General features: G+C 38.6%; 1 protein-coding gene across 1 annotated transcript in view; it reads right to left on the reverse strand.

Moving 5' to 3' along the window:
* The window catches only part of nphs1 (NPHS1 adhesion molecule, nephrin), an 80253-nt gene extending 74118 nt beyond the window's left edge, over positions 1-6135 (reverse strand). The window contains exon 1 of the mRNA XM_038267583.1: positions 6039-6135. The gene's annotated coding sequence lies outside the window, so the exon portion shown is untranslated. The remainder of the gene's footprint in view (positions 1-6038) is intronic.
* Between the last annotated feature and the right edge of the window lie 17080 nt (positions 6136-23215).

Here is a 23215-nt window from a genome sequence, read left to right on the forward strand (position 1 = left end):
AACACAATTTACTTTTTCTTCTTTTGTACTGTAACGTTTTTCTACTACAAAGAAGAAGACAACATTGATTATGTATGAAATATAGTTAATGTCTTCTTGTGGAAAACTGGGTTTACGGCTGACGACTGCCGGGATGGCCCGGTAGGCCAAGTAAGATTGCATGGCATGTAGCATACTTACAGTCCCTAGCTTACAGAATTATTTACTAAGTTTGGGTCATCCGGTAGTGCCGGGACCAGCCACCGGTGCCGCCGGGTCCTACGATTATTGGATGTGAGTGTTATGTGTGAATGTGCGTCCGCGTTTTACTTATTTCTTTATTTTATTTATTCTTTTTTTTCTCTTCACAGAGATGTTGTGTTGCGAGTGGGGGTTCATGGCCGGATCCACTTTGGGGTGGGTGGCTGCCGGTGGAGCCTGCAGACTCCTCCCCGCAGCTCCTGGGGGCTCCGGCATTTCGGTGGCTGGGGTTTTTCCTTGGGGCCATCTCTCATTCTCCCTTGGTGGGGGTCAGATTTCCTGGGTTGGCTCTTCCTGGGCGCCTTTGCTCTTGGGATCCCTTTGCGCATCGGAGCTTTGGGTGCAGCTCTAGTATCTGCTCCTGTCGCCTACTGCCACCTCTGGGTGGGATGTTTCTACTTGGCGGGGGGCTTTGGGCTCCCTGCAGCATCTTTTGATTTCTTAGCAGTCGCTCCCCCACTGGAGGCCTAGTTGGGGAGCTGGTTGGGCTGTTATGTGTCCTGCTTTGTCCCTTGGCTAAGGTTGGCCATTCCCATCCCTTTTAGTGAACTGTAAAGTGCATTGAGATGATGTGTTTTGAATTGGCGCTATATAAATAATCTGAATTGAATTGATGAAAACACTTAAGTCAGCATCATTTATAACATTTCCAAGACATTCATATGTAGGCCATCATTGTGGGCATATTCAGGGCACTAGAGGTGGGTCAGGCTTTCTGGCTTTACTTCTGGTGCTCATGCCCACAGATATATTTGGACTGACTGACTGGCGTGATTATATAATACAATCAATGTGACTGGATGCATCTCAGCCTGTGGTGTGGGTCTGCCTTTCTGTCTGCCCTGACCCGGCGTGCAGCCAATGCTTGCAGTCGGGTATGGAGCTGCAACTGGAGGGTGTTTGACGCCTGGACTTGGGTGGCTGGCGCACCATACTTGGCCTAGGGGGTGTACCTGGGTTGTGATTGCCTGGCAGCCATAGAATATATGGATATTGGGGCCTAGAACAGCTGAACATGGCTGGGGCGTGGTGGATTGGCTATCAGCGGTTTGGCAGTTTGTGGTGGGATACTGTAGAGGGGCTGTGGCACTCTTGGGGGGTGAAACTGGAGTAGTGTTTGTGGCTGGTGCTGGGCTTCACTGCTGCTCTCCTCCCTATGGTGGCGCCAGGTTCCAGAAAAAAAAAATATATTTTTTTTTACCTGCCGCCTTCCCGCACTGGGGGTCTGGGCTCTCACCAGTGGCGGCTGGTGTAGTTTTCTCCAGAGGGGGCTATAAATTCATAATAGATGTATACAGAAAACCAATCAGAAGTCTATGAAGTTATCACACCAGTATAACAATAAAAACATTATAAAACAAAACATAAAAACAAAACATAATTTCATGTACAGGTTTACTTTTTGTACGTAAATCTTGCCCTTCTGATGTTCTGTGGAGGCAAATCTGTGTTTTGGTCCAATATTGTTTTATAGACCTAAAGAAAATAATGTACCAGTTTAATAATTGAGAAGCTATTAGTCAGCTTTATATTTTTTTTAATATATAAAAACTTTTTATTTTCTCACAATGTGTTTATTTAAGAGCAACTATGCAAATTAACAAACATCTAGAAAAATTACACTATAATAAATAATTTTCCATGTAAAACCCAGATTGTTTTTATTCAAATTCGCCAAATCACAACACGTCATCTCAAGGCACTTTACAGTTCACCAGATCATACAGTCAAATTGATTCAGTTTTCTATCTAAGGACAACCTGTTGATTGCATTGACTCATTAACTCAAATACAATCCCTCACACTAAGAATGCCTGTAGCGACAGTGGAGAGGAAAAACTCCCTTTTAACAGGAAGAAACCTCCAGCAGAACCAGGCTCAGTGTGAGCAGCCATCTGCCTAGGCCAAAAATTCCTCTTTGCCTTTTCTAAAACCTGTTTTAAATCAGTCCTACCTGTCTTTATCCATGCTGGGTCAGATCCTGATGATTGAGAAATGAGGCAAGGAAAGCAGAATAAAGTGTTAAGGCTGATTTATAGAAGAGCGAAGTGTGTGAGAATGCTGAGACCCTTTTTCCACCTGGATCCCCTCTCTTTTTCGTCCTCATGTCCCTCCATTGTCGCACAAACTTGCCCCTTGTTGTTTCTGTCTACTTGTCAGGTAGTGTTTGCCTCCCCCACCCCACCTACTGAACATCTTAGCTCCCGAAGTATGAGCAGGACCTGCATCCTCCCCCTTCTTATAGTCTTCGTCAGTGACAGGTGCCTGTGTCTGCTGCCTCGCTGATGGTTCTCTAGGTGCTGATTTGGGCACTTCAGTGGGCATTGTCTCATTCCTGGGGGCTGCCTGGCCGGGACTGGGCCTCCTGGCCCTGTGTGGTCTCCACTTGGGGTGGTCCTCTCATCCTGACCCAACTTGGCCATGACTAGCCGCTGGCAGAGTGCATGGGATTGCTGCCACGGTCCCGTGGGACCCTGACAGTATGGCCCCAAGGGTCGGGTCCCTCAGGGACTGGGGCCCTTTGGAGTTTATCTCAGGGTGCTCTGGTCTGCCCTTCTCTGGTGGATGCAGCCAACCCTACAGTATGTCTGCCCTCCTTGTGTCCCTCCTTGTGTGTGATCTGGGGTGCATATCTGCATATCTGGGGCTCACATCACCACTCTTTCAGTCTGGGGCCCTGTAGAACAAGTCTGGGGCCACCCTCAACATGCTATTTAGCATACTTCCCTTCGAAGAAGATTTGTTAATCCTCTATCGATGAGCACGTCCATGCATACATACCATGGTAGTTTGGTTCAAGGTGTTCATGGATACACACTAATACTAAAATACTAAGCTGCAGCTACAAATACATACCTCCATTAATAATACTGGGTAATCACCATAGGTTTTGACTTCAACACACATGGATACCCGCTGCTCTTGAAGCTTTTTTTTTCATGATTACTTGGGTTGTCTGTTGTCTTCTTTTTGCTGTTATGTAGTCTGGAAGCAGACTTCTAGGAGTTACTGTTTATCATCTTTGTTGTCTATTTTTGCCTTTTTGTTTTATTTTTCTCCTGTCATGCACTCTTTGCTGTCTGTGTCTCTCTCTATCTCCCCTTAGCTCTTATTCCCTCTTTCTTAATCAACTCCCTTTCCTTTTAAAAAATGACAAAATAATTTTCAAAAAAAGTTTAATATATAAGTACAAAGCTGGACATTATGGCAACAGTCATAATGGTCCGCTTGTGAAAGTAAAGCTGTTGGGACATCTATTCCCAGAGTTTTATTGGCAAAACAGGACACCAGACAAACAAAAAACAAATAGTTAAAGCCACCTCTGAAAGCAACACACGTACAGACTGACTTATCTGACATGCAGAAGAGCTTTATGGATTTTAGGTTCAGCAGGCAATCACTTTAAATTATCTGCTGCAATAGTGGAACAAATAATAGTGATTAACTTAATTGAAAACTAAATATTTTCTCATCTGAATACACAAAATGAATTGGAGGCTATTGCTCTTTGACGCATCTCTCCTGGTCGATTAGTTGCACTCCAACAGACTTTGATAAGACCTAACTGGCACTTAATTATTTTTTGCTCTCAAAACATTTTGTGCATTTCACATTCTCCAGTATACTCTTAGAATACACAAAGCCAATTATTTTTCATCTTAAATGAACAGAGAATCCTCTGTGAGGTGAAAAAAGCCCATTGTCTATTTATCCCTGCCACATGTGGGTAGACACAAAAGGCATAATTTTATCATTTCATTTGCTGCCTAAATTGTTTCTCATATGGATTTCAGTGAAATGCTTTTTGAGTAAAAAATTTAGCATTTTGTATATAATACAGTTAGAAATCCTAAATATTATTTCTTCTTCTGGGATTCAGACTTTAAACATCAAATATTCACTGTGAGGAAGGGAAATGTTAATCTAACACACACACAAAAAAGGTTGCTGGTAACCTCATGAGTCACCATTTTCATTGGGCCTCTTAATGAAAGCAGACATTGCCTGCCTGACCTCCCCACATTTCCATTACCTAGTTAAACAACCTCCTTAATTGCTTTAAAAATATAGCGAGTCCCTGGAATGTTCATTAAATGGTGCATGTTTGCTTGTTTTGTGTGAGAAATATATGATGGTACAATATTTACAGATGAACTGTAATTTGTCATTTAGAATGTGAGAATAGATAAATTGTGGATGAAAAACATTCAATTTTCTTTAAATTACAGAAAGAAACCTATTTTGCCAAAATATCTCTTACAATTGCTTTTTCTAGTGATTTTTGTTACCAGATTGCTACAAATGCAAATTTAAGTTTTATTTGAAATTTGATTCTCTGTGGAATGAAAAGAATATGTCTGTCAGTTCCTCCTGCAAGGACAAAGAAGGCAGCTGAACCAGTTTATGTGACCATGACAGACAGCTTTTCAGAACATTATCAACTTAACACAAAGCTTGATGAGTCCAGTTAATATAAAAAAAATGAAGTTTAACCTTCGTATGGCTGTGTAGTTTAGATGAGGTCTGACATGTGAATGCCAACCCATCTCTCTCAAAACTCATTGTTTGTGTATGCCTGCTAACAGTCATAACAGCTACCAAGGGAACTATGACAGACTGAAACTGAAGTTCAGTTGGGCAATCAATTTTTGAAGCCCTTCTTTCTAAAGTAAGACATAATGTATGTTTTGAGTTGGCTTGTGGTGTTGACATAACTGACTAATATGTACAGTACTGTCGGGCTGACTTCCAACACTAAGTTACACAAGCATTATACTACGTTCTGTATCTTCTGTATAACAAAGTATTGGAATACTGTTGCCTCTCTGACATACAGTGTCAAACAAATCTGGCTACATTGCAGTATCTGCGTGATATCAGTAAGGCACTGAGTAAACATAACTACAGCTCAATTGGTATTTTGTCTTTTCATGGTCAATTGGAGATCATTAATATCACTGCATACAACCATTTTCTTTAAACACTCTGGCCATACTTTCTTGCAACGATAGCCATGTCACATACCAAGACACTTAAATCCTCAATTTTTTAAAGCTTAGATTGAACTTCAGCAAGTCATTCATATAATGCCTGGTTGTTAAAAGGCATTCAGTTGCTTTCATTTGATTTTACTATTTGTGTTAACACACCACACTTAGAGATTATAAAAGGCAGATCTGAATAAGCTGTGAAAAAAAGATGTCACTAAACATCTATGATCAAGAGACAGCAATGTAATATTTCACACTAATTGGAGCTGATTTAAAAAAAACAGTTTGTGATTTGTGAAATCTTTAAAGAACTGGTGAAAAAATTGTTTCACTAAAATGTAGTCACTTATTTTTAAGCTTGTCTCATTCTTTTCACCCCAACATCATACATCTACTCAATTGAATTGTTACACTACTTTTTGATAACCATTATCATAATATACACAATATGGATAGAAAAAGCATAATAAGTAGATATCCTTTATCATTTTCAAAGCCCCAAACAGTTCAAAGGGATTGTACGGAACCGATACTGTTTTTTTCTTCTTACACACTTCAGGTTTTCTGGCATAAAATGACTTCACTTCATATTGTGACACACCTGCTTTCCTCTAAAAAAGGTTAAGACAGAATGGTAAAACCTCCTTTCAACCCGAACCAACTCATCTGCCAGCAAAAAGCTCACAGAGTGAGTTCATGAGGCAGACACACACGGAGAGGGAGCTGCTTCTTTTAGGAAAAAAAAAAGACCCTGAATCTTTGAACGGTTTTCTGAATTTGCATGAGTGAAAGAGAGCAATAGCTTACCTGTTGAGTGACACCAATGCTCAGGAGCCTCTTTTTGTCTTCCTGATTTCCAGATAGCTCTCTGAACGCAAGTCAGCAACCGAGATGTTAAAGAATGCCAATGGGACTCTCCTTCAGTCAGTCCGTCCTCTTTGACTTAGGCACAAAAAGGAGAGTGAGAGAGGCCACGATGCACAAACTGAAGAATAAGGTGTGCTGTATGTTGTGTATTTGCTAACTTCTGAAGATTAATAGGTCTTGTAAAAACCAAAGTCCAGCCCTAAGAATTATACCCAAATTTTTAAGGTTAGGGGTTAGTTTTAGCTGGATTGTATTAGTTAAGTTTAGTTGGACATGTTTTTGTTACCTATTTAATTAATTTCCCAGAAATGTGCTACATTTTGGGAACTTATAGGTACTTGTGGGGATCAACAATTGGTCCACATGAGTGGGAGTTAGGTTTAGGACTAAAGTGTTAATTGCGACAGACAGTGTCTGTGGCAGAAGAGAATTAACTAACCCAAGGGAAACCGAGTGTTCAGAGTGTCACAACCACATGTATGCATAGAGTCTTCAACCAGTTATATAATGGTAAATACAGATAGCGGTAAATACAGGAGAAACTCTTACACTTTAAGATGGGGGGAGTGGCGGCCTAGCGGTTTGGGCACAGAGCTTCGACTCCCAAACTACTCTACAATGGCAGCCCTCTGCTCCCCAAGAGGATGGGTAAAATGCAGAGACTTCATTTCGCTGCTCTGTACTTGTGACAGTATAATGACAATAAAAGAAAAAAAATGTAAAGGCACATATGGAAAAAAAAATAAAGTTTCAATTATTAAACTTGCTCAATGCTCCTTTAAAATCTCAAATCAAAACAAAATTTTCTTTGTTCTTTCTTTGTTTAGCACATCATTGTTTTGCTCCTCTTTCTTGAGGTTTGGCAATGTGAATGTGAAAGTCTGCTACAATAATTATGACTCATTATCTATTCATATCACAGATAGGTCCTTAACACTTTTGTTTTGGACATCTGATGCCTTCAAATATCACATTAGAGCCAGAGATAAAAAGAGTAAATAATTTTTTTTCCACAAAAGAAATGTTCATATTTTATTGACTCATTAAAGGGACACTATGCAACATTTTTCAGTTAATTAATGTGTTCCATAACGTTTTGGATGATTAAATGAGTCATTTCAGGTTGAACAAAGGTATTCTCGGCCGCCCTGGTGGTCTGTGGGGGAAATACTGCACTTGCAATTGCAGGAGCACCGACCCGCACCCACAGGCTCAGAAGTCTCGCGAGGGTCAGTCTTGCTTTACGGCGAGAACTGCTACACACCCCCAGTTAAAAGCATGCTCGTTGCTAGCACAGTGGCAATCTTTGTGCAGTTATGCTACGTTCACGCAGCAAAAGCAGCAAAATCGCATCTGCTGCTTCATTTTTGCTGCTTGTACCAGTTAGTTCTGACGCGGGGCTGAAGCAGCTTTGCTGCTCTGGCTGCAAAAGTGTGTCTGAGGCGCGTTGGGCGGAGCTACTCTATCCTTTCTCTGCCTTGCAGCTATATTTGCTGTGATCAGTGGGAATAAAGTAGTTTTAATATGTTTTTAAGTGAGAAAATCCACCTGAAAACGTAATCAGTGCAGTCAGTTCATTCAGATTATTATCCTGCCTTCAATATTTTTTCTGTCGGAGCCGCTCAGACCCCCACATACCAGGGATGCCCCGACAGTATGGATCCCTTCATCAGCAGCGGTTCACCGCAGCAGCTGGTAGGTGTTTTTCATCTAAATAATCCAAACTGCATATTCTGCCGGCAGATTTCTGCATTTTAAGTTAATTTAGGCATCAATAAACTGTTTAAGAGCAGTGATCATCAGCGCTGTGTCTCTCTCCCTGCGTTAAACGCACCCGACGCGCTGCCTGTGTCTCTCTCCCTGCGTTAAACGCACCCGACGCGCTGCTGCAGCCGCTCAGACGTGCTGCGCCTGCAGCTCAAAACGCGCGCGTCAACCATTGACTTTGCATGTAAACTCGCTGCTTCTGTCGCGCCAGCTACATCCAGTGTGAACGCAGCGTTAGTCATTCGCTGCTAAGCTCAAAACAACCGCGCCTGGCTTGACGGAGAAACCAGGAGAACAGCTGAGCATATTTACGACAGTGCACTTTTACTTTCGCCCTCTGGAGGGAGCCTCACTGGAAAATCAACACCGGTTGCATAGTGTACCTTTAAACACAATGGCCACTCCTCCAAAAACTATTTCAGTTCAAAGGGACTGACTCTCAGAACTGGTGCCTCATGTGTCAGTTAATACACTGTATGGCATGTAATTAATAGAGGTGACAAAAAGCCACAAGGAAAAAAAATCTTTTAACAAAAGTTAAACCATGAGATATACTTTTTCCATTTTTTATTTTTCTAATTTTGCATATTTTTGGAGACTGTCATACTTTTTGATTAGTAAGCCAAAATTAATCTTTGTATTTTGTATTTGCTCATTTGTATTAATCTCTAATTGTAAATCTTAAAAATGCCTAGGCTATTTTTAAATACACCTCTATGTGTAAAAGAACAATCTCCACTTTTGCAAAATTAGAGTAATAGTTTTACTACTGGGTTGAAAAGACCAGAACTGTCTTATATTTCCTGAGGTAACACAGATGTCTTCACCACTGCGGGTCTCTAACACTTATACATAATAAATGGATACAAGACTTCCCACATAACTGTATTTTCTACACAGAACGCTTCAAGGCTGACATGCTCTGCAGAGAAGGGAAGTATAAACTAGTTTTGTCTTTTGTTTTTGTTGTTTTTTTTTTTTTTTTAGATATTGGCCCTCTAACATTTTTGTAAATATATTTCCAACTGAATGGTGTCTGGAGTATACCACCATTTACTCAGTGGAACATACAGTACTTAAGCTTTTCTAAAAAATAAACTTAAAAGCTAATGTTTGTTTTTATCTGCAGATGCATCTTTTACTTGATCATTCGATGCTCTGTTCAACTTGAAATGAGACTGTCTCAACTATATTATATAATATATTATTTTAATTTCCTTTTTTTAAAAGTCATAAACATGTGTACCTATTCAGTACTTATTTTGTGTTTATCTTTTTCTACCTCTAAGGCAAAGACCAGATGCTATCAATTGCATTTGGCAGTCACCTGATTAGTTTGCGGAGTACCCCTACTGTATATGTAAATTAATCTTACTAAGAATGTTGTTGTTCTGTCTAGTGTGCATAAATGATTTACTCAAAGTAACAAATAATTTTTATTATCAAACTTATCTGAATCATTTTTTTCAACTGATGAGTTACTCTCTCTGTTTTGTTAAAGTCTTGATCTAAAATACCTAATACTAGAGTAATACCTTTTCCTTTTTTCATCTGAGCTGAATAACTGATGTGTACCTCTGGCTAACCATCGTCGGCAAGTCAGTTGGCCAGCCCGTTTCATCTGTAGTGACTGAAAGTGAATAAATACCATTCAGGAGGTATATGGCAAAATAACAGTGGATTTTCACCAGTAGGGTACAGATTGTAGGTTAATGTATTTATTAGTTCCAAAGTGTTTTGATACTGTCTAAAAAAATATTTGGAGTAATTTGGAGTACATTTTTCTTAGGCTAGGTTTTGATGTTAACCTTAATTTTTACCATTTATACGTATATATGTTTTTAAGTGCTTATTTCTTTTTCACAACTCTCTGCCTACAGTACTGGAAGAGGAGAGATCAGGAGTTGGATACTGCTTGTTGGCTTGTGGGGATCCTTTCATCATCAAATCCAGGGTCTAGAGCTTCCGTTTGATATAAATATTTTGTTATGACTGCAGTATAAAGTGGAGATATTTATTTATTGTAAATGTTAACTAACTGATAATTAACATTTTGACTATGTTTTCTTTTCTGCTCTAAATATCTGAGATTTAACTGGCTGATATTTTAATAGAAGAAAGCTGTTAATCTGTTTGTTGTGGTTATTTTAATTTAATCATACAATTAAAAAGCAACTCTGGCCAGTCTCTGGATCATAAAAAACAAATAAATAAATGTACTTTTTATGCCTAGAGATTAACTTAAAGTTGATCGTCACTGGAGGTAGTGGGAGAAGTTGTGTGCACTTGTTACTGGCATCCGCTAGACAGCAATTGAAAAGCTCATTGATGAATTATTCTTATTACCTGGGTAATACAAATCCAGGGGATTTAGATCCTTTCAGTGGAAAATAGTTATTCAGGGCATTCCTGTAAGACAAAATGTTAGAGGCCATAACAAACTTTAGAAAAAAAGGACAGATGACACTTATTGGGTCCAATTCTGTATGTGCACCGGCTATGTAGATGCTTCCTCTATTGACCATGGATGTCACAGAAATTGTAAGAATTAATTTGTGGCTACTGCTCCAAAATGCTCAAAAAAGATAGTCATCTTTTATCTGACAGTACACTGTTAATTTTAATAGTCTGGGGGTCTACCTCAGCTGGAACTACGCAAAACCAATTGCAGAGAATTGCTTATGGGCTGAAAAATAGAGCAGTTGGGATAACAGCCCTCTCTCCCCTAAGATGACATTATTTTGCACGCTTAGCTCGTCCCCCATAGAAAAATACGTCCTCAACCTGTCCTTTATCTTCTGGCCATCCTTGCAGTTTGTTTTAGGACTTGGAGAGCCTGGTCTCGTTCTGTCTCACTTTGGATTCTCTGCTGTCTCTCCTCTGAAATGGGTAAGCAATGAATCATATTAACAGTTTTTATTTCAGCTTCAACTGACCCTCAGCTGCACATTCAGGTAGAGACGCCCTGCTCAGTGTATCTACTACAAGCATTAATCTGCCTGGGACAAACACTAGTTCTATGTTGTACTTTTCAAATCTCATAAGCCTTCAGGGTGCTAAGCAGAGGTTTTTTTCTGAAATTTTCAAGTGGTTATGGTCAAAGTGCACTATTACTTTTTTTTTTTGGTGAAACTTTTCCATCCCAAAAAATATGGCCAAGCACTCCTTTTCTATTCATGCATACCCTCTCTCAGTGCAGGTGACTGCCTTACTGCCCACCAAATGCCTGTGTCAGCCTGTGCTGAAACACCTCAGAGCCGGGCTGATCCCCATTGGCATTGTCATCCATCTGTATCTTCCGAAAAGGGTCGCAAATGTTGTCATATAGCTGGAATGTTCTGTCAGTTTCACATGCCAGAATCCATTCTTTACATCACACACTGTGAATAATCTTGCATTTGCTAGGTCTGGCAGGACATCATCAATTGATGGTTGATAGTGGAAAGTGTTTCTCTTTAATGCTTTGTTTAGGGGTCTAAGATCAATGCAGATTCTCAATTTTCCTGATGGTTTCTTAACGCACAACCCTGATACTGATCCAATCTGTATTTGAACACTTTTACCTTTGTCTTGTTATCAGACACATACAATAAAACTCATCTTTCCATGTCTTCTATGTTTTCGCCAGGTATGTGGAATTCCAATCCCATGTGGCAATTCTGTTTGAAAAACCGAATCCTTTTTTGTTGTATAAAGCTGTCTTCAGCTTCCTCCTTCTCCTCAACTTCACAACTGGGTTATTGCGTTCGGATATACCGCTGCCACCATGTTTTATGTTTGTTTCTCTTATTAAATGAAGACGCACACACACAGCACTGCCTTTCACTCATTTTTACCGGTACCTTCAGATTAGACTTTACATCCTGGTGCATCCCCCAAATCCCACTACTTAAAACACATACATTGTAATGATATTTATCTTTTAAGTTTTTATTTAATTTAAAAAAACAATGTAAAAATTAAGGAAATATAGAAACAGAAATTTTCAGTTAACCTGACCAACATAACATTAAGTTCATTCTCTCCAAAATCTCAGAACTGTCAAAATGACTGTCTTGGCAGAGCATAATCAAGTAGATAAACTTGATTGAACATTGCACTTGCTGTCCAGCCATACATAGAAATATCAGCACAGAGAGCCTTAAGGTTCCGCTCTGATTCTCCCTCCTCGTTTATGCCAACATAAACTGCCATCTGTCTCCTCACAAGATTAGATTTCGTTTAGATAGATTATATTTAAAGTTTATCTATAGGATCTTATAGGGTTTTCAGCCACCAAGCTCATATCTTTTTAACTGCATTGACCAATCTTAGTTGGTGGAGGGTGGGCAAAATAAGCACAAGATGGGTTGCAGCATTGTTGGTCCTTCAGATTTTGATTGACATATTACATGGATAATAGGCAGGAATATGATTTTTGAGTAAGACCAATAGTTTTGTTTTCAACTAGGTAAGAAAAACAGCATTTATCGAAATCCAGGCCTCCATTGATTAATAAATTTGATTTCCATTGAGGATTTTTCTGTGATTTTTGTTCCGCTGCCACCATAAAATCCTTCATCTGATCCAAAATGCGTTCTGATAAAAATTAAAAAGAAAGACCGTATTTATCCTATTTTTGCTTTCCTTCAATAGCTTTCTGTTAAATCCAGCATAAAATTCCCATATAAAGCTCTTAGTAAACACCTCAGGTTCTTATTTGTAAGAAAAATAAACAAAATTAATAAAAAACATTGAGTTTTTGTGTGTTCAAATGTTAGAAAGATTAAAATAAGCTTTTGCAAAGCTCTCTTGCTTAATTTGATGACTATGTACTTGTGCGGATGTTACTGGTGTCTATGCAAAGGAGAATAAAATGGTCTCTGTTTTATATAGGCAGTAAGGGAAGGTGTGTGCGGCCAAGATGTGAGTATTTGGGTTGTGTGGTTGAAACTGGCCCCACAGACAGTCATTAAAGCCCAGCAGCCCAGGGCTGGAAGGTTAATTCCCCTGCCTGAAGGGAGAAGAGGAGTGGGGTGTTGGGCTGGAGTGAAGCAAGAAGTAAGGATGGAAGGAGGGGGAGGATGAGGTAAAGAGGTGGTGGGTGGATGGGGGGCAATGCAAGGCGTGGGGCTGTGAAGCTGAGCACTCAGTTCACGCAAACAGCACTGTCAGCAAGAGTGGAGCAGCTCCACTGCCAGATGAAGGAACAGGAGGGAGGGAGCAGAGGCCTGACAGAGAGGTGGGGGTGGGTGGTTTGTAGAAAAGGAGTGAAGGAAGTGGACAGAGGGTCTAAAGATGAATAGCAAGAGGTAAGAGGAAACGAAGAGGAGGAAAATACAGTAAGAGTTTGAAAAGAATTCATGTCAGGAGGTTGGACTGTTAGAGGGGGAGTTGAAGGGGACATGAACGGCAAGGTAATGGAGCGAGAGAAACGGATGGAGGAAGCAGACAGAAAGATACCGTAAAATTGACTGTGGAGTGATGAATTGAAGACGAGGGAAGAGAAGGGGAAATGGAGAGTTGGGCGGAAGGAAGGCTGACATGAAGGGTTGTTTTGAAAACCAACAGGAAGCCTACTGACTCAAAGCAGTGCGTCAGGGAGAGCTCGAAGGAAGATTAATCAAAGGAAAACAATAAGCACCACATAGAAAAGCAACACATTGTGCAAAAAATGGAAAGACGAGGTCATGTCCAGGGAATTTAATCAGAAATGTGGAGCAGAAGCCAAACTGTGTATGGTACTTTGATGGGTTGGACTTCCTATTTATGCTTATGGGTGTGGGTTGAATTTGTGTGGATAGAACATGGCGCGGAAGATATGTACAAATTATATTGGAACAAAAACGTGGATAAAGTTTTCCACAAATTTCATCCCAGAAAGAAAATATTCTGTGTTATACTTTTGATCTACAAGGATACCAAATATAACACATTACATCCATCAGGGTCACAGTGTCTATCTTAAGTCTATGGGTGAAAGGCATAGTACACCCTGGACATGTCTCCCGTCTACCACAGGGCAGAGACATAGAACCATGCACACACAATTAAGGCCAATCAACCTATCAGTCAGGTTTGTGGACTGTGGGAGGAACCCAGAGTAATGGGAGGGAACCCACACATGGGAAAAACATGCAAACTCAAAGAAAGCAGCATTTTTTTTACAGCAAGGCAAACGTGCTACAAACTGCCCCACCATAGAGTTGAATACATTAAATCAATATTAAAACTAGACATTACAAGTTTTCTTTTTTTTTTCTATAAAAAAAAATGTTTCATAAAAGTTTATGTGATGACTCTCCAGGTTCCCTTATTTTGGAAAAAAGTTTGGATACAAAGGACTTGCAATCAACACCCAAAACATTTAAGTACATATCAAGAACAGTCAAAAAACGTGTATGTCATCCATAGATAAAATGCTGGCCTCGAGGGACAGCCATGTTGGCTGTATCCAAAACACCCAACAGAACCATCCTATTTTCAAATGTAGCAAATCGAGTAATATTTTGAGGTGACCAAAGGCTATAATAAAGAACATCAAAGCAGTCTTTGTCCATCAAATTGAAAGGCATCATATTCTCCCTCTGTGCTTTGGCATTAACTACAGCCATCTGACCTGATGATCTGATTGGAGTTCAAGCTTCTGCTGCCTGCCACAGCACAGCTGCCCTGTCAGGGATGTTTCTGTTTTCTAAATCTGTGGACAAGGTCAACATGTTTTTTTTTTTTTGTTTTTTTTCTCCGAGCCAATCTGGCTCCCAGTAGAACAAAGAGGAGGGAAATTTAACAGACAGCCACAAAAACTGAGCATGTATTACCAGAGACCAGAGGTAGTAATTAAATATCATTAAAACTACACTAAATAAGAGTTTTTGCTGAAGTGTGGCAGTCACTGGATATCTTTAAAAGGCTCCTTTATGATGAAAAGTGGGTAAACATTTGAAATATATATCCCAGTGATTATAAGGTTCTTCAGTTGTTGAGTTTAAATGACCTGCAGACTAAGAGAAACTGAAGCATGTGTTTGTATATAAATGGAACTCCAGATAGATTTTGAAAATCCCACTTAAATGCACCAACACACTCCTTGCTTTTCCCATAAATCCGAATCCATGTGTCACTTGGCACCAGAGTGCAGTTCAGAGGCGAGCATTTGTGGATGCACAAATGTGTGCATATGTGCTGGGAGGGATAGAGAGACTTGAGACAACCAGCTGTGGTGTCCAGATTGGGAAGGGATTATTTCCCAAATCTCCTTCACTTATCCCAGCTGTCTAACAAGCTCCTACATTGCCATGTTAATTCACAGAGAGCAAACACTGATTCTGGTGGTCACCCATGTCCGATCAACGAGGCATTAATGGTGACACTGAACATAGATTTTTGCAACAGAAAGTTTAAATGGGCTAATATAGGAACTAATTTGTTGAGACATTTACAATAGATACAGAGTAATTGATGATGTGAAACAAAAGTTGAGAATTACTGTTGAATTACAACAGCATTTTGCTTTAAAATTTAATTCTTTCTGTGCAAATACAAGGTGTAACAACAACTCTAGAAGAGAGAAATTTGTAAGCTACTTCTCTGCCAAATGTTGGTATGTTTCATCTGTGTTTAAAGCTGAGTCACTAAATGTGTTGCATTCTTTGTTTTAGACTTTGAAGACAAGCAATCTTATTGCAAAATAAATATGAATCACCAGTTAGTAACTTAAAGTGTCTACATAGGCAGCTCTGTAGTGCAGTGCCTTGCAGAAATGCCTGATAGCAAGAAAGTCCTTGGTTTGATCATAGGCCTAGGAATTAAATTGGCAAGTTTGCGTGTCAGGAAGAAGATCTACTAGAGGTACAATGATACATTGTCCAGTTGATATTTATTTTCTTGCATTGGTATTGGCCGACATATAAAAATGTCCCCCAATTCATTAATCAATTCAGCAGCCATGCCTTGAGATCATGTTAAGTGCATGCATTGTGACTCCCTTTAAATGCAACCCACTGTTAATGGTATCTTTGATTTCTTACTAAATGCTTTATTTAGTCTGAACTGAGATTTTTAAGAATAAAAATGCATTTTTGTGTGATGTTTATGATGTAAATGGAAGAAGAGAAATCAATATAGGCCTAAAGAATCAGCTCAAAAACCATAAGTAGCATATATCAGGGATCTTTTAGGCTGATTTTAAAAGAATTGGTATCGGCATCAGCTGAAACAAAAAAAAGGTATCAATGTCTTTTTTAACACCAATGTTAAAAGAATCAAAGCAAACTGCTAGTATTGCTAATGCTACATCCAAATGGATATGCACATGTCAAATTGTGTAATCTCTCTTTCTCGAAAAAGAGTTGTGAAAAGATTTCAAACAAAAGGTTATATTGTCCTCCGAAACTGATTAAAGATAAATTCAAAGTAAAATTCAGGAGGATTTTAAAATGACCATTACCTAAAATAAAACAAAAGTTGTATTAAACCTGAATAAGTAAAATAGATGTATAAATGTTAGGCATATTGTCTTATTATAAACAACTTTAATTATAGATTAAAAATTTCCAATAGTTTGCTCTTAATCTTGTATACATTGAGTTTTAAAACTGTATCTGATCTTTCATCATGCATTATCTCTCTCCGTTGATGTGATTTGTTTTCATCAACTGTCATAACATACAACCGTACTAAACTCTTAAAGTACAGCAGAACTATTTTTAGCAATTATATACCTAAAAATCTCTAAGTTATTTTGTATAAAACCTAATTGATTGATTTACTCTATGTTGATATCACAGGAAGATTTCATAAAAAACTAAAAAGCTCTAAACTTTTTCCCTCCAATCTAATACATTCCTTTAAAAAGTCATAAGTTCACAGGCTGGACAGGATCGCTGAAACAATATTATTAGGTCACTGAGAGAAGAGCAGGGTCACATAATAAGACTCAATCCGACTGAGTGAAAATGCATGGGAGGAAAAGTGCTGACGCTTCCCTTTGCCTGGCTCATCCAATTCCGAGCATTTACTCTCTGTGCCACAGATATTCATCCCTAGCTGTCCATCTACGGCCCACAAACTTTAACATCCTCCGTCTCTGCTGCAATATCTATCACCCACTGTGGGAATGGACAGATAAGATGTTGGTAGGATGGAAGAGAGGGGAAGGTATGAAATTTAAGGTCAGACAGGAGAACGGTGAAGTTTATCCTAGTGTGCCAAATTCACTAGATACAAGTACAATAAATACACAATCGAACATATGCTCAAACACAGACAACCAACTCAATATGAGCGTTCTATCACAAGCAATTCGATTTAAAGACACCCAGAGCAAAAAGCAATAGACTCATCTTGGGGAGAGATGTTATAGGCTTTGACTGCGAGGGTTGAGTGACATAGTCCAAACAGTGTCTCTTACAAAACAGAGGGATCATAGGATGAAAGAGAGCTAAATCTGGATGAGATAAAAGTAGGGTAAAGCAGGGGATTGAAAGAAAAAAAAATCTGAAAGGATCATAAGAAAGCTTTTATAAGTGAAGAAATTTCTCCTTAAACTGTCATTACAGTATTATTTAGTGGTTAATGTTGGCAATGAAACTAGAGTATAGAACTATTACAGGGATGATAATGCAGTACATAAAAGTGTGTGTTTAAAGTTAACCAAAAAAGAAACTCCTAAGAGTGAACTCATTCTTCTTCATTTTTTTTTTTTTTTTTTACAATAATTCTCACTGCTATAGCTTTAACGCTGAGCTCCGGTCTGGTGTATTGTTCCTCATGACCTTCTCCTCACGGCATTAGTTTCATCCCAGAGGTGACGATTTTGCAATTTCTTCCTCAGGAAAGTGTTTTTTTTTTCTCTCTTATTTGAAGGAGGTCCAGTAGTTTTCAAAGGATTCCCCCGGTGATACAAATTCAGCTGACATTTTTGATGATTACAAGTGAGTGAAGATGCCTGAAAGGGGCAGTGGTGTCATCTCAACCAAAACACCCAAGGCAAAGCCACTACTGAGACAGGATCTCAACTCTGTGACCATAATGAAATAAATAGACATGATGTTTAAAAGTGACTCACACATTAGCAACTGTAAAGAAGCATTGTTGATATTAGATAGAAACTGCTGCTTTTCTAAGTGTAACTGTTTAATGTTTTAAATTCATTGGTGTTTTGTTTTGTACGATGAGGCTTGGAGAATAGATGCTAGCAAGATTCATTTCTTGATTACTTCCATTGTCAAATGTATTAAATTATTCTGAAATTATAGAAATTTAGAACAAGAGGCATAAATCCTTTTTAGTGAAGCTGATTTCTGCAGTTTTTTAGTCTATTGCATAAAACTACATTTTCTTTAATGAATCAAGCTAAACTACGGATTTGTACGGATTGTTGTATGGCTAATCGATCACAGAAAAGATCTAAGTGTGATTTTCTAAATGTTGTTTACTCAATTTTTAATTGCTTTTAATTCCTAACTCATATGCAATTTCTACATTATGTGCCTGAACAGAGACCATCTTATGCTGTTGATGTGATTTGGCGCTCTTTTAGAAAGTGAGTGATAGATTTGAAGTGCAATTTTTGCAATCTTATGCAGAAAAAGATACATTTCCCTCTGAAGGAAAGAGGCTGGTTAGAGATGTGTGTTTTAAGGTCCAGTAAGTACAAAACTCTTTTCCATTCTTGATTTTAAACCGTTGATCTTTAATTTTAGGGGGGGATCAAAATATAAAGGGTTCAATTAGACTACAGACAATCATTATTTTCCGCATGTATATTGAATATATGTAATTATTATTTGTTTATTTTCCAAAAATATATACCATTATGTACTGTACAGTGCATTATAAATTAAGTATACAGCAAAACAAGTACTCAATTTTCTCCTTGGACTAATCAAATCCAAAAACTTGAGATGATTTGGACAGGACAAGTAGCGGTGTAGATTTAAATGTGTACCACAAGAAGAATATTAGAACAACAAAGCAAAAAAAACATACAGCCCTCTAAAACTGAATAAAGTTGACCACTGCCCAGTGAAATGACAAAATCAAGTTAACAAAAACAATTACAACAGCAAAATTATGTGGTTCTGGTGAGATGAAGGAAAATATTTTACAAAATCTTCCATATTTAGGGAATATGCCCTCCTTGACTCAACACTGAATATGCCCAGGTGACTTCATTTATCATCTGCTATTGTTGTCCTAAAGTGGGTTTTTAATTATTTAAGGGCAGAGAAACTTCTTTCGTAGGATGCAGTGCTAACTGGAATTACAACCCAAATTTCACTGAGCCTAAAAAGTTCATGGAAAACCTCTTTATAAGGTTCCAAAAATACAACAAACTCAAGGAGAGAAGCTGGCCTCTCCAATTTTCTCCCTTCTTAAAAGAAGCCCTCTCGTTTGATGAAACTAATGCTTAAGGTCTTCTAAGTCTGACTTGAATATTTCCCTCAAAGCAAGCAGAGGCTCCTCTTTTAGGAATGATGGACTGCAATTCATACATAAGGCTCTCATTGCACCAATATGCTGCATAACAGATACCAATATGAATAATTCTACCTAATTTCTGTGACCATTGCTGAATATTTTGCTAAAGACATGTTCTTTTATTTTATGAAGAAAAACAATTACAAATTATATTTTTTTGGCGATGTCAATTTAGTTCAGAATGTTTAACTATAGATACATACCATGTATTCAGTTTCACCATGCAGATTTACATTTACATTTTTAGCTTATATAATATTGGATATTTCATACACCTCTTGTCCTGTAGTTGCCATAATATAATTAATGATGCTAAGAATAGGAAGCAAACAGAATTAATACAGAATTAATGACTTCAATTCCTTTCTGACGTCTTTTGACTGTGATTGAACCATAGAATGGAAGATAGTAGTAATAATCTAAGTGCCACAATAACTACATTTCTTTTTGCAGTTATACAACTATTTGGTAGCCTTCAAATGCAGCCGAGGAAAAGTGGTTTTTCAGCCTTTTGATTACAGCCATGCTTGATTTGAAATAACAGATTGGGGCCAGAATCAGACCACTGTAAAATAAGTCAAGTAAGCATTGTACAAGCACGTGTAAATTAGAAATAGGAGAGAAGATGGATACCTCTTCTAACATGTTAGCTACTGTATTTTCACTGTTTCCCAATGTCGTAAAAGATATCAAGTAGCATCTTAAGCAAAACAGAGTAACCACCTAATTAAAATTAGTGTTGCACCGATACCGATACCAGTATCGGACGGGGCCCCGATACTGCCCTAAAATGGTGGTATCGGTATCGGCGAGTACCAACAAATAGGGCACCGATACCATTTTGAGAGCCATACGTTTATTCAACTATTGTCATCCACTCCTGGTAGGCAATAAAAAGTTCTACTGGATTCACTTTGTATTAGATTTTTTAGCCATGATGGCAATTATTTTACATTATTATGGTATCGGTATCAGCCGATACTGCACAGCCAAGTATCGGGTATCGGGGCCAAAAAATGGCATCGGCACAACACAAATTAAAATACATTCTTAAGAAATGCTAATATCTATCTATCTATATATGTATATATTAGTGCTGTCAAAATTATCGCGTTATTATCGCGTTAACGCGAGGCCATTTTAACGGCGATAATTTTTTTAACGTGAGATTAACGCTATGTGGTTTTATGGTACAATTTTCCAAGTACATCCCGCTGCAGCCTGCGGGGAGGCGGGGCTATTTTCCCCCAGTCTATGCATTTCTCATAGGCTTCAAGAGCGGAGCTCCTCAAGGAAAAAAGACGCTCATACACTGGGTGACGCTAGTGCCTTTTCTTTAAGCCCCACCACCAACAAACAAGTTGAGTGTCTGGTAACTAGTAGCAACCTGAAATACGCTGAGAAAACAGATTACTGAGGGGAAATGGAATCTGCTACGGCACTCTTGCTGTCACAGGTCGGTATCGTGTGTGTGTGTGTGTGTGGGTGGGTGTGTCTGTGTGTGTGTGGGTGGGTGTGTGTGTGTTCTCATTTTTGTTAAGAGTCTGAAAAGTAACTTTCATAGACTACCTCCATCTAGTGATGTCCGTCTATTGATTTTGATGTATTGATTGAAAATTGTTCATTATTATCTTGGTTAATTAACATCTAATGTTAACTGTACTACATTTTATAGCAGTAGGGTAAAATGCTTGTCTTTGTTCAAAAGACTGTATTAACTGTAAAGACTGTCTTTTACATCAGCCTGTTTTCAGGGCCTTTTTTTTGGCTACATATTTGTTATTTTTTGCTACATGCCTCCCCATCTTCTTGCCATATGTTTCTATGGCATAAATCAGTATCTGTGACCTGTTCTCATTTAAAAAAAGAACATTGGCACAAACCTAGCCTGTATGTATTTTTTGTATGTCATCGAGAGTATTTAAATGATTTTCAATCAGAAAAAAAATTTGCGATTAAAATGCGATTAATCGCGAGTTAACTCAGGCATTGATGCGATTAATCGCGATTAAAAAAATTTAATCGATTGACAGCACTAGTATATATATATATATATATATATATATAAATATATATATATATATATATATATATATAATAAAACAATATATATCCAGTGGTATATGTATATATATATATATATATATTTTTTTTTTTTTTCGTGAAGAAATACAGTAGGTGGATTTAAAAATTGAAATCTGCCTATTGCAAGACTCATCACAAACCCCAAAGACTCCACTGAAGAAATGTTATGAGTCTTAAATTGTTCTCATAGGAACAGAAATACAAGAGCTAACCGACATGAAGTCAACCCACACACAAATGCACTCATCGAAGCCCAACACACCTCTGCCAACAGATGGGCTTAATGCTTTGTTGAGGTGGAGTTTACCATTGCAGCCGTCCCATTTTCAGAAAATCCACTTTAATTAACATATCAGAACCAGAAACGAGGCTAAACCTCCATCTCTGCAAAATGTAATCTTCCCAGTTTAAACTGACCAGCTATAGAGCCCCACATGGTAGGGCTTGCCAACTGGAACACAAGGATAATCCAGTTATACCTGCTTATGCAGCACACAGCTAAGAGCACAGATCTCTCCCACTCAAGTGCCAGAGAATGCATTTTGATTTGAGTAAAGTTTTTTGATTTACTTAAAACAAGTGGCTCAATAGAATAGATAGGATACCATATGGTACACTTAAAGTTATATAATGAAATAAATATATAAAATGCTACTGGTAATGCAACTGCTAATGTTACATGCAGAAATAAGGCTGCCATTACTCTTCTTCTGAGATATCCATCACTTAAGTTGCACTTACACGAGTCTCTCCAATCCAGTAAGTCTGTTGTTGATCCTTGGCCATAAACCCTCCTCCCACTATTAAAACTATCCCAATACAAAAGTAATTTTGTATAGGGTGAGAGGCAGAGGTTGGTTTCTCTGTGTTTGTTGGCTTGGCCAAGACGCTTCACCCACATTGCCTACTGATGGTGGTCAGAGGAACTGGTGGCGCCTGTGCTCAGCAGACTTGTTTCTGTCAGTGAGCCCCAGGGCAGCTTTGGCCACAATCTAGCTTACCACCAGTGTGTAAATGTTTGAGTGAATGATGGAATGAAGTGTAAAGCATTTTTCTGTCTTCAGATTTGAAAAGCCACTATATAAGTACACCCATTTCCTAACATGGTTTTTTGTCTTAATAGCTGCTCTTTTTAGTCAGGTCGCCAACACTTACTCACTGACCCCCACGTGCAGCCCCCCCTCACCCCTTAAAATATAAACCAGGGAAACAGGCAGATGGAGGCCGTCTTGCAATATAGGTAGTAGCACATCAGAGCCACAGAAGACACACAGACCCGTGAAAATGTGCGTGCAATGCGGTGTGCCTGTGCATTTGTGTTTGACGTGTCATTTCATTTTTGCTAGTGCATTCCTTTGTGGCTCCTTTGTGTTTTGTACAAGAGTTGTTGGGAGGGGCGAGAAGGGGAAAAGGCAGCAGTTTTAAGATAAGATGTTTGAAAGCTGCCGGCCTGACTGCGTGTCATAGGACTGCTTGGTTAAGAGTCTCCTGGAATGTCCTTTCCTGCTGTTTAATGAACCCCAACCAAAAGGTTTAATGAAGCGTGCTCTGTTTGCCTAAACAGTAGGGTTGGGAATTGAAAAGATTTTCACGATTCCGATTCCCTTTTCGATTCTATGAAACGATTCGATTCTTTATCGATTCTTTTTTCGATTCCAATTTGGGGAAAAAAGGAGAACAAACAGTTTGATTATCAGCATCAACTGTGTTTACTTAACTATTGCACAATCTTACAAAATCAACAAGATCAAGATGTCCACAGGAAATGTGAAACTGGAGTAACATCTGTGTTTAAATGAAAA

The sequence above is a fragment of the Cyprinodon tularosa genome, unplaced genomic scaffold (assembly GCF_016077235.1).
Source record: "Cyprinodon tularosa strain WSP-4 unplaced genomic scaffold, ASM1607723v1 ctg679, whole genome shotgun sequence".
NCBI lineage: Eukaryota > Metazoa > Chordata > Actinopteri > Cyprinodontiformes > Cyprinodontidae > Cyprinodon > Cyprinodon tularosa.